Source organism: Lissotriton helveticus, chromosome 9, assembly GCF_964261635.1.
Source record: "Lissotriton helveticus chromosome 9, aLisHel1.1, whole genome shotgun sequence".
Classification (NCBI taxonomy): Eukaryota; Metazoa; Chordata; class Amphibia; order Caudata; family Salamandridae; genus Lissotriton; species Lissotriton helveticus.
In genome coordinates, this window is record NC_136070.1 from 569,422,946 (window position 1) to 569,435,344 (window position 12,399).

General features: G+C 45.5%; 1 protein-coding gene across 2 annotated transcripts in view; it reads left to right on the forward strand.

The window, feature by feature from the left end:
- Positions 1-369: 369 nt before the first annotated feature.
- The window catches only part of STX5 (syntaxin 5), a 78,639-nt gene continuing 66,609 nt past the window's right edge, over positions 370-12,399 (forward strand). Inside the window, exon 1 of one of the 2 annotated variants that reach the window (XM_078660500.1) lies at positions 370-520. The gene's annotated coding sequence lies outside the window, so the exon portion shown is untranslated. Of the gene's footprint in view, positions 967-12,399 lie in introns of both variants that reach the window. The other variant, XM_078660501.1, reaches the window with a different exon arrangement.

Genomic DNA, 12,399 nt, shown 5'->3' on the forward strand with positions numbered 1-12,399 from the left:
TCAAATTGTATAAAAAACTGCAAAAAAGTCAAGTTCGCCTTGTATAAAAACTACGAAAAAATACACTTACTACCTCGTAATGACGCATCGAGTCCAGAGTGAAACACATCTAGACTATAATAAACGAGTATCCATTTATCAAAAATGCAGTCTATCTTTTGTCAAACTTCTACGATTATGCTGTGAATGTCAAGGTTTCTAGTCAGTCAGCGTAGCGTCGCAGCCATGGCTAACTCTGTTTTACGGTCGGTACTGAAAGTTATCTGTTATGTGTTTTATTTGAGCTTGAAACAAGCTTCTTCCCCTCCCTTGTTGGATCTAGTATCGATGTGTAACCAGCTGACCGTCAGATGGGCGGCGAGCTGACGTAAGTACGCAATTCCGTGCCTACGACACCGGCAGGAAAGAGGCGAGGCTTAGTTTGCCGGCGCATGACGCTGTGCGTGGGGTACGTGGCAGTGACGTCAGCAGTGGCCGGAACGAAGAGTCAGCTGTGGAAGCCGAGCGGAGAAGAGTCTTGGTAAGAGGGGGCGGGAGGAAGGGGGCAAGAGGAAATTGAGGCAGGGGTACTCGTCGCGAGGTAGTTGAAGGGAGGAGTAACCCAGGTCAGGGAGGGAAATCTCAGGTACAGTGAGAGGGGAATCCCATAATCTCTGCCCATAACATTCTATCTCGTGTTGATCCCAGGATTGGTTCTGGGTGGTACGCCGTTCCATAGTAGCGAGACCTGCTTTGCTTCTCGATACCGTATGTTCGTTTGCCCCACTTCTTCAGGACGTCACATTCACATGGATGCCACTTGTTTCTTAAGGGCCCCGGTTAGACCACCCCCGCCCATAGTAGCACACAGTGCTTGGGGTCTCTTCGCCCCCCCGAGCCCTAACTACCCATCTTGATATACCAGCCGTTCGCCACCATTTGTGTCATCAAGCTCCAACACCCATGGATGACCCTTGATCTTACTTGGTACGTATTTCCTCTACGTCACAGGGGCAACCCTCCCGAATTGTACTCGTTTGGGGGTTCCTCATACCTTCGAGGTCCCCTTTTCCCTTCCCATGTCAAATCAAATGCCCATGTGTGTTCTTCTCTGTTGTAAATTGTACGTACTCGTATATTTAACGATTTGTACCATTATTACAGTGGACATGGACACTGTTGTATGGACAGTCTTTCCATGTATGCCTTCCTCGCGCAGATTAGGTTTTCTCCTCTGTTCTTGAAATGGTTCAACAGTCTGTTACTCTTTCCTCCGTCCTATACAATAATATGGGCGACTAAGGGAACGCCCCCAAAGACGTGAATTTTGTGGTAAAGGTTTTTGAATTTCCCAACATCAGAAGTTGACCAGGCCGTACTTGTGATCACCGCAGATGTCGGTAGCAAGCTGTTAGCTTCCGGAGGTTTCTCGCTAAAATGATGTTCGTTTATTGATATGCTTCTCTGTCGATAGCGTTGCCTGGCGGTAAGTGGTTTGATGCTGGACAGGGACCTAGTGTGGTGTCTTAGAGCAGGGGTGGTGTGAATGTTTTGATTTGTTTGTTGCTCCTGGCTAGAGTGTTTCCGGCCAGTGGTTTATTTGGTAGCATAAATCTAGTTTCACTTTTACTTTTGCATAGTCCATTATGACCTGGTGGGTTTGCTTTTGTAGTTTTGTGTAGAGGTGACATAGTTTCACAGTATTATGTGGTGCTATGGTTACAGTTGTCTGTTGTCCCTAAGTGTTAGTTCACGATGGCAATGAATTTTCAACAATTAGAGTGGGTTTACATTGTAGGCTCTGTTGTGTGTGTGTGTGTGTGTGTGTGGTTTTTTTTTTTTTTTTTTTTTTTTTTTTTTTTTTTTTTAAATCAAGTTTTGTGTTTGACTTGGCCATGGGATATTTCAGCCTTTTGTTGTTAGAGAAGAAGAATGTTAGTGTCACTAAAATGAAATATTTACATCATACAGGTAACTGTCATCCTACATCTCAATGGAACCCTAATTAGGCACTGTGTAGCGGTGAAAGAAGTTTGAAAAAATAAAGGTAGAAGCCAAGATACCTCAATATAGCCAAAGGAAAAGAAATCTGAAAGAGACATATTCCCATCCAATATTGCCTGAAGTTTAGCAGTCTTCTCAACCTATGGGTTGCGTCCCGCAAAGTCAAAGCGCAACATGTGTCATTGCAGACCTAAAAGGCTTGTGTTGGAAGCTTTAAATCAGCCTTTGTCTTTTCATGAGCAAGTAGTTGGAAAGTCTGCTGCCATAGGTCGTTGTTGCTGATGGTGTGTGAAGGCAGGTTTGGAGGATTTTCACCAGACAGATGTGATGATGGTCTAGATTTTAATGGTGGTGGGCACTGTTGTCCTCCAAGTTAATGCTTCACACAGAAGGACCAATGATTGTATGTTGTTGTTAAAAAGCCTGATCTTGGTTTGCAGCATTAGGGCCTTTGAGCAACAGATCTTCTTTTGCTGAATGAAGGCAGCCCTTACTTTGCCGATTCTTGCCTTGACATCAGCATCTGTGCTGCCCTGCTTTTCTATGAGTCTCCCCAGGTAGGTGAAGGTCTCGACCTCTTCCAGTGCATCACCTGCAAGAGTGACTGCAGTTGTGCTGGCAGCGTAAGTCTTTAGAATCTTGGTTTTTCTCCTGTGGATGTGGAGGCCAAGTTGTGCTGATGTGGCTGCCACATTGTTGGTCTTCTATTACATCTGCAGATGAGCATGGGAGAGTAGGGTCAGGTCGTCTGCAAAGTTCAGATCATCAAGCTGCGTCCACAGGATCCCATTTCTTCTAATTGCTGTGGACGTCTTCGTTATCCAGTCTATGACAAGCAGGAAGCGAACAGGGGAGAGCAAACTACCCTGGTGGACTTCTATTCTTACTTTGAAGGCTTCAGTGAGCTGTCCTCCATGGACTAACTTGCAAGCCATTCCCGTAAGAGTTACTGATGATTTTTACACGTTTATTTGGCACATCATAATGGCGGAGAAGTTTCCAAAGGGTTTAGCTGTTGAATACCTCCTCAGTTGATGTTTATATAGAGTGGGGAGTTTCATTTCATTGATAAGCCAAACTTTAAATAGCTTTACGGAATCCAGCCCATAATATTATAAGAACTTGAGAACTAGTTGTGAAACTGCAAACAGTTATTCATCTAGTACCAGATATGTTCTCGCAAAGTGTCTATAATTATAGATCATGACATTTTTCGGGAGACTTGGCCTCACTCCACCTTTTTTGAACAGTTTTATCAAGTTTTTTAGGTCTCGCCTGTCGATGCGCATGCGCATCGAGCAAGCGAGACTATAGGGGCTCATCGACTCTTTATCTAACTTGCAAGGAATCGTGGCGATTCCTTGCAGTGCCCGTGACTTTTAAGCTCAATGCGCATGTGCATTGAGCTTAAAAGCGCGTGCACAGCCGCCCGCATTCCTCCGACACCTTTGAAGTGAAGCTTAGCTTCACTTCAAAGGCCCGGCTTCTTCACACCCACATGCCGCTCTGCCCCGCTCCGCCCCCTCCCCTGAGTCATCCTGCCTGCCCCTTCCCGCCGTGTCGCATTTCTCCTCCCCCCTCCCCTCTCTTCCCTCCGTCTTGTTTATTTTACCCGCTCTGGCCCCTCGCATTTCTCCTCCCCCCTCCCCTCTCTTCCCTCCGTCTTGTTTCGCATGTACCCCCTCCTTTATCCCAATCCCTCTCAGCAGTTTCCCTTTTAGCAGCTCTCGTCTTTACTCGCACCCGCCTCCCACACCGCGGACGCTTCCATCTCGCGTGCACCTACTCCCTTCTTCCATTTCCTTTTAGCAGTTTTATTTCCACCAGCTCCCCTGTCTTTACTTGCACCCGCCTCCCACACAGCGGACGCTACCATCTCGCATGCACCTACTCCCTTCTTCCATTTCATTTTAGCAGTTTTATTTCCACCAGCTGCCCTGTCTTTACTTGCACCCGCCTCCCACACAGCGGACGCTTCCACCCGCCCACTGCCCCTGCGTCCATCCAGACAGAGGCCATTTACACCCGCTGCCACCGTTTTAGCACTGTCAAAGTTTAAATATTTTAAAGTCTTAAAATTATAAAGTCTTAAAATAAACATTTATTTAAAGACGCATTTTAGACGAGAGCGTGTGAGTGTATATGTGCGTGAGCATGCCTCAGTGCCTTTAGTTGCACCCACCTCCCACACATCTGACGCTTCCACCCGCCCACTGCCCCGTTTACTTTGTGTACTCCCCCACAGAGGACATGCCCACCCACTGCCACCGTCTTAGCAATGTAAAAGTTTGCATTTATTAAAGGGCTAAAATAAATTTGTAATTAAAGTCGCATGACAGACAAGAGTGTTTGTATATATGTGCGGGAGCATGTGTCCATGCCTTTATTTGAACCCGCCTCCCACACAGCGTACGCTTCACATGCCCACTAACCACGTTTAGTATGTGTACTCCCACACAGAGGGCATTCCCACATGCTGCCACCGTATTAGCACTTTAAAATGTTGCATTTTTTGAAGGATTAAAATAAATGTTTCATTAAAGTCGCTTCACAGACAAGAGCGTGTGCGTGTATATGTGCGGGAGCATGCCTCCATGCATGTGTGTTTGAGTGTGAATATGTGTAGGTATGTAGGAGTGCCTGCATATGTGTGCTTGTTTATGTGTGTGTAAATTGCTAATGCCCTATATGTTTGTGCATGCTTTTTTTGTGTGTATATTTATGTGCGTGTGTAAGTTTGTATGTGCTGGTCGCTGCATGCATGTGTAGTTGCATACATCAGTGTATACGGCTGCAAGTGGATGGGTTTCCAAAGGTGTGCCTGGTCTGTGTTTGCACGTTTTTTTTTCATCTGTGCTTGCGCGTTTGTATGTCTCTGTGCATCGGTGAATTTAGAAGTTTTATTTAATTGCAATTAAGTCTCTGGGGTGGATGAAATTTTTTTTTTTTTTTACTAAAACCGAGAGGTGTGACAATAACTAACGGCGCATAATGAAGAACCCAATGCAGGGAAATCTCTACAAGCTTTAAAAGTTTACACTAAATTAATACATCTAATTATTTTGCTACGTATTTTGAGACAAATATAACATCTATCCCTTCTTACATGCAAACCACCAACATTTCACTTGGTAGCGAAACAAACGTACCGAAACAAACGTACAAGATTGAAGGGATTCAACCTATAACCTGTAAAGATCGCTTTTCAGGATACAGCCTGGAATTATTTCGCACTACTCCTTTACATTTGTGTACAAGTACACAAGGGAAGCACAGTTCATTTTCATACATGCCCAATTATATTACATGTGGTTTGAAAACTCAACAGGGCTTAGTATGCTTGTTCCACAATATATAGAGCGCGTGCATTAAGGAATTCTGTTTGCGAGGTGCAAGGTAATTTTCAAAAAACAAGCGCTTTTATTACATTAAGTATTTACTGAAGGGAAAAACATTTGCGTGGTTGTGCATTTTGTTACAGAAATACCGGTTCTACACTCTGTTGGTACACATCTGTGTCGTTTTTTTCATTTTCTCTGCTACAATTATTAATTAGCAAGTGTTACTTTGGAACCGACAACTGGCGCCACTGGGGACAAGGCAGACAGAGCCATTCTTATGGGGGTACCCCCTCCCTTCTCCCTTAGCAGCATGTGCATCCGCCTTCTCCAGCTCTTCTGCTTGAAACAGACAACAGGCGCCAGTGGGCAACAACATAGACAGAGGCATCCTGCTTGACGATGGGTTTGTCAATTACGTGTTAACACTAAACCGACCCGAGGAGCCAGGAGAGCACAAGCTCTCTCTCTACACATCGCTCTCTCTAACTCTCTCTCCACACACCTCTCTCTCTCTTTCTCTACACACCTCTCTCTCTCTATATGCATCTCTCTCTCTCTATATGCATATCTTTCTCTCTCTACACACCTCGCGTACTCTTACTATCTCTCTCTCTCTCTACACACCTCTCTCGCACTCTCTCTCTCTACACAACTTTTATTTAAGTATTATTATTATTATTTTAAAAAAAGCCATTGTTATTTGTAATATCAATATATCCAAGTCTCACATAAATACAACACATATTGCATTACAAATACTATAGGTGTCACATTTGCTATTGGCATTGTGAATGACAAAGCTATTAATTTTGCTATTATTTTTATAATTGTATGGCTAGTGTTGACTAGACTTTGAAGCGCTAGAAGGCCTGCTTTGCACTACTTGGGAACCCAAGGCTCGAGTAACCAGACTTTTGTTGTTTTTCTTCCCGGGGATTGGGTTGCAGCGTGTGAGGTGGGACGCCAAAGAATGAGGAGCTTTCTCGTGTTCAACCACTCCGCTCTGCGAGTTTTAACTGCATCAGTGACTGGAGAAGCCTCGCCCGCGGTCTGAGTCAAAATAAACATCGCCCTTTCACTTTCCTATATTATATTTTGTTAAAAAAGCGTCCATACACGGTTTGCAAACTTCTCACAATTTCCGGTCTCCTTCCCATGCCCCAAATAAAACACAGGGAAACTGTGCTGTTCGTCATTGCAGAACGTTTTATCAACAATACGTTTTTATATGTATCCAACCAGAGACATTTTGGTATGTTGCATCTTTGACCAAGTCCATATGGAGCAATCGTCCTGGCAAGACTGACATCCCAGAGACCAGGGACCCAGGTCAGCTGTGAAACAGCATCCCCCACTCTGCCTCATTCCGCCTCACTCCACCTCACTGTTCCTTACGGTGCCTCATTCCACCTTATTGTGCCCCAGGCTCTGTACATGGGCTCAGCTGTGTAACAGCATTACCCATTCTGCCGCAGTGCCACATCATTATTTGCAACATAATTACACTGCACTCCATGCAACTTACACTCCAAATACCACTCAGTGCCACATAATTACAAGCCACATAATTACACTGCGCTCAATGCAACATAAATACACTCCACATAATACCACTCAGTACCACATAATTACACGCCACATACTTACTCTACTCAATGCAACATAAATACACTTCATATAATACCACTGAGTGCCACATAACTACACCATATAATTACTCTCCTCAATGCAACATACACTCCACACAATACCACTCAGTGCCACATCATTATTTACAACATAATTACACTGCACTCAATGCAACATACACTCCAAATACCACTCAGTGCTGATCTGCTGCTCTCTTCCATCCCACCTCCTCTTTAACTCCCTGTTCTCTTCTCCTGTGCTGATCTGCTGCTCTCTTTCACCCTGCATCCTTCTTTAACTCCCTGTTCTTTTCTCCGGTGCTGATCTGCTGATCTGCTGCTCTCTTTTACCCCGCCCCTTTTTCAAATCCCTGTTCTCTTCTCCTGTGGTGATCTGCTGTTATCTTCCACCCGCCTCCTTCTTTAACTCCCTGTTCTATTCTCCTGTGCTGATCTGCTGCTCTCTTCCACCCCACCGCCTTCTTTAACTCCCTTTTCTCTTCTCCTGTGCTGATCTGCTGCTCTCTTCCACCTGCCTCCTTCTTTAACTCCCAGTTCTCTTCTCCTGGGCCGATCTGCTGTTCTCTTCCACCCGCATCCTTATTTAACTCCCTGTTCTCTTGTCCTGTGCTGATCTGCTGCTCTCTTCCACCCTGCATCCATCTTTAACTCCCTGTTCTTTTCTCCCGGGGCTGATCTGCTGCTCTCTTCCACCCCGCCCCCTTCTCCAACTCCCTGTTCTTTTCTTCTGTGCAGATCTGCTGCTCTCTTCCACATGTATCCTTCTCCTACCGCACACACACATACATACAACCACGCACACACATACAACCACGCACACACACACATAACCACACAAACACACACAACCACACCACGCACACAACCACACAAAAAAAACAACCACACAAAAAACCAACCACACACACAACCGCACACCGCACACACACAACCGCACACAACCACACACACACACACACACACACACCACACACATCAATCTGTCGCCCTCACTCTATCTATATGTCGCACTCACTCTATCGATCGCACTCACTCTATCTATTGCCCACACTCTATCGCCCTCACTCTGTATCTATTTATCAATATATCGATCTATTTGCCTCACTCTATCTATCGCCCTCACTCTAGTTATCTATCTCTCTCTCTATATCTATCTATATATTTCTATCTATCTATCTATCTCTATCTCTCTATCTATCACCCTCACTCTATCTATTTATCTATCTATCTATTGCCCTCACTCTATCTATCGCACCACCACAGCATCACTCAGGGAAATGCAATAGGTCTCGCAGCATTAGAGTTTGTGCTTTTAGAATTGTTTATGGTTTTTTTTTTTAAATCTTTAGCATTTTTGTTTCCTGTAGGCAATGCTAAAGAATTACAAAGAAAAAAAAGCCATAAACAAATCTAAAAGCTCTAACTCAAATGCTCCGAGACCTATTGCACTGTGTGAGGGTGAGGGGTTGAGGGTGAATGCAATAGGTCTCGCATTAGGAAAGTTTGACCTATTGGTATTGTAAATGACACATTTTGTATTTATGTGGCATTGCCTACAGGAAACAAAAATGCTAAAGATTTAAAAAAAAAAACCATAAACAATTCTAAAAGCACAAACTCTAATGCTGCGAGACCTATTGCATTTCCAATGCTTGTTTTATTGGCCACTACAGGTGGCAAAGGTAGTGCTGTTTGGGGAATCTTGATGTTTTTGAACAACAAATTTGTAATTATTTTCAATTTAATATCCCTACACGCGGTATTCTTATTGTTAAAAATTAATTGCTTTTGCAGTTGTGTACAAAGTACCATGTGTGTATCAACGCCATCTGTAATTCAAATGTGGATGTCGGCAAGTCATCGATTATTTTAAAAAAATATATATATTTTATTGGGAACTTATGTGAATGAAGCTGTAAAAGGCTGTACAGGTCACAGTTAATTTTTGAATGCTTCTGGACGCAGGAGTGCCTTGGGAAAGCCATATGTTACTGTGGGATGTCAGCCGGGGAGTCAAACAAATCCACTGACAAAGGGGTTGTGGGTAGTGCAGGTTTTATTGTTTTATACAGTCTACGCTTTGCAACCGGGACCCGGTAGAAGGGTAGAGGGTTAGCAGCCTCTTCAGCGGCCTCCCGTACTCCGCTCCGCCTCCTAGTTTCCCGGTGTCTGCTGGGAGTCGTAGTCCTGGCTTCCGCCGTGGTCGCATAGAGTCCGGGGAAGGTTGCCAGAGTGCAGAAAACAAAAGAGAACCAGGGTTACTCGGCTGTTCTAGCCGAACAGAGGTGAGGGGTGGGTAGTGAGGAGACACGCGTGCAAGTTATCTACCCCGTTATACGTGAGGGATGGTGCAGGGGAACGTCGGGGATTAAAGATAACAGTGCCGCGTAAGGGTCAAGGTGGTTTGCCCAAACTACGTCCCGCCCAGCCCAGGAAACGAGATCGTACCTGTCCGAGCCACACTTCCCGGGAAGCGTGGCTGGGCGATGCGCCTTCTCGGTGGCCTCCTGGCGTGTCGCTGCTGTCTCGCGTCTCCGTGGGGATGACTCCACTGCTCTCCTCTCCCGGTCCGTCCTGGTCTCGTCTATTCCCCCTGTGGCTGTTGTTTTTGCCTTCTCCCGCTCCGTCCTCGGTTTTCCTCCACTCCTCTCCGTCCTGGCTCGTCCTCAGCTCCTCTACGTCCTTGATCCTCCACCACTCCTCTCCGTCCTCGCTCCCACGCCTCTCCACTCCGTCCTCGCACTCCAGTCTCCACTCTACTCCTCCAGGTGTATCACACACCTGTCTCGGTTCTGGGCAGGGTTTTACAGAGCTGATGTGGGCGGGTCCAGGCTCCGTTGCCGCCCACTTAAAGGTGCAGGGGCCCTCACTTTCCAATACCGGCAGACAGCTGGCAACGTCCGTTGATTTCCACGAGTCCGTGTGCTGTAACAACATAGGCAACACATGAATAGGCAGGCCAGGGGGGCCCGAGTCCGGGTCCCCCGCGTCACAGTTACCTAGTGGCTGCCTGGATAGAGATGTCTGTTGTCATCCTTCTTTGACTATGCTTGTGTGGCCTTTCATGTTAATTGCTTTAGATGTGTTGTACATGGTGTATGGGAGTGTCGCTCTGTTTTTGATAAAAGGCAGCAGTAGTAACGATATTGGTCCCATGCGGCACTCAAACCGATGTCATCAGCCCTTAGTGCCGCCCACTCCTAAGAAAAAAGTTTCTACGTTTGTCCGCCCCCCCGTAACTTTATGGCTAAGATTGGGGAAGTGGAAACTTCATGGATGATCACATGGGGCTGGGAATATGAGATCATTTCAGGATTGCTTTTCTGTAGCTCATGATCCCCACTATGTGAGAAATTAAATGCATCTAACAAAAACTGAATGAACCGTAAACACTAATACCTATCCCTGGGTGCTGTGAGCCCTTTGCTCTCCTGGTCCCCAATGCACCTGCTTCACGAATGGAAGCTGTGACCTTGAGGAGCAGGTTCTTACCTCTTTCATCCCTTCCCCGCCTTGCCAGACCATCACTTCAGTCTTGAAACTGGCTATCTGCACCTGTCCCCCAAAAAATAGCTCCTGTATGTTTCTCTCTTTTAGCGGTAAGGGTATTTCTGCGCTAATCCTAGAAACGAAATTGAGCCACTACACTCCCTTTTTATTAAAGTAAGATATTAATGATTATGATGCAGTGGGCCCCTCAGACCCAGGGCCCCAGCCCCACTCCGCCTGCTTGATTAATGATAGCTCCTTCTTTGCAAAGCAGGCTGTCTTTTTTGCCCTTCGTTAACAACATGAGCTCCTATCTCACACCACCTCCGTCCTCCCATCTCTCTCCCTCTCACCTCACTGATGCCCAAATCAAGATGCCTCCTCTACTGCAATTTTTCCGTCCTTTGGGTCATTGCTATGAGGCCCAAAGCAACACTGGCACAGCAACTATGCACTATTCTCTTTGTGCAAGAATGGATAGTAAAACAGCAGAAAGTCTGCAGCTGCTAACCATTGATACTTGCAGTTCTGCGAAGCAGACTATCTACTCTGCCCATTTCCAGATTTCATCACTCCAGGCCGGATGCCCAAAGCCCTACATCTAGCCTGTCTGGGCCCTGTTCTGTGCCCAGAAAGGGTGACTTGTGCCCTACTTCTAGCACAGAAAATGGGCACCACATCCCTTTTCATAATAGGACAGGGTGGAGGGGCTACTGTGCTTTGAAGCAGAGAGCGGGACAAAGAGCTAAAGAAGAAACACGCCTTCTCAAAAGTATGCATGAAACCTGAAAGAAATGTAAATGTGTGCAATTGTCATCTGGCTGCCCAACGTCATGGGGGATTTCTACCATAATACCTGTATTTAAAAAAGGAGATCGCAGTAGCCCACTTTGCTACAGACCAATATCTTTAATCCATTCTATAGCAAAAGTGGTAGGGGGCGTAATTTTAAATAGATTAAAAACTTGGGCAGATGAAAATAATATAATTTCCCCAATTCAATATGGCTTCAGGCCTGGTCGTTCAACGATTACCCAGTGCCTGAACCTGTATATGATTATAGGGAAATATACTATGGCCAGAGAAGGTACGATCCACATGGCATTCATGGATCTATCGTCTGCTTTCGACTGTGTAGACAGAGGTAGATTATGGGATGTCATGGCAAAAATGGGCATAGAGCAGAATTTGATTAATTTCTTAGCAGACATGCATTCTGACACACGAGCAAATGTCAGCTATACACAAGATTTAGAAGTAACAAGGGAATTTGGAATACACCGGGGCGTTCGCCAAGGGTGTATTCTAGCCCCATTCCTCTTCAACCTGTACATCAATGACTTAGAACAGTACCTCTTAGACACGGGAGTCGACTACCCCTACGTAGGCCGGAAAGGATTGCCGGTCCTGATTTCCAGGACTGCAGCAGGCCTACAAACCCTGTTAAAAGCATTTCACGTCTTCATGTACTCACGGGACTTGAGTATTAACTCAAAGTCCTATGTCATGAAGGTAGGCCTGGGGTATAAAAAATCAAATACCTTTAATGTTAATGGGGGAAAAATTCCAGTGACGAAGACATTCTCCTATCTGGGTGTCCTCTTGGACCATCAGTTAAATTGGGGACCCGCTGTACAGAGGAAAATAGGAGAGGTAACAAGGGCTAATGCAGCCATACTTGATTTTGCAAGAAAAATGGGAAATTCCCCAGTGGCTGCAATGCTCCAATTGTACAAAGCAAAAAGTATATCTATTGCGTGTTATGGCAGTGAGTTATGGGGGTTTACTCCTTCCAGAGGTCTGGAAGTTACAGAAAATAACTTCCTAAAACGTGTTCTGAGGGTACCAAGGGGCACTGGTAACTTCTCTGTCCATGAAGAACTGGGTATGCCATACCTAAGCGACAGTATAGCCGTTAATCCTATACTATGTTGGCT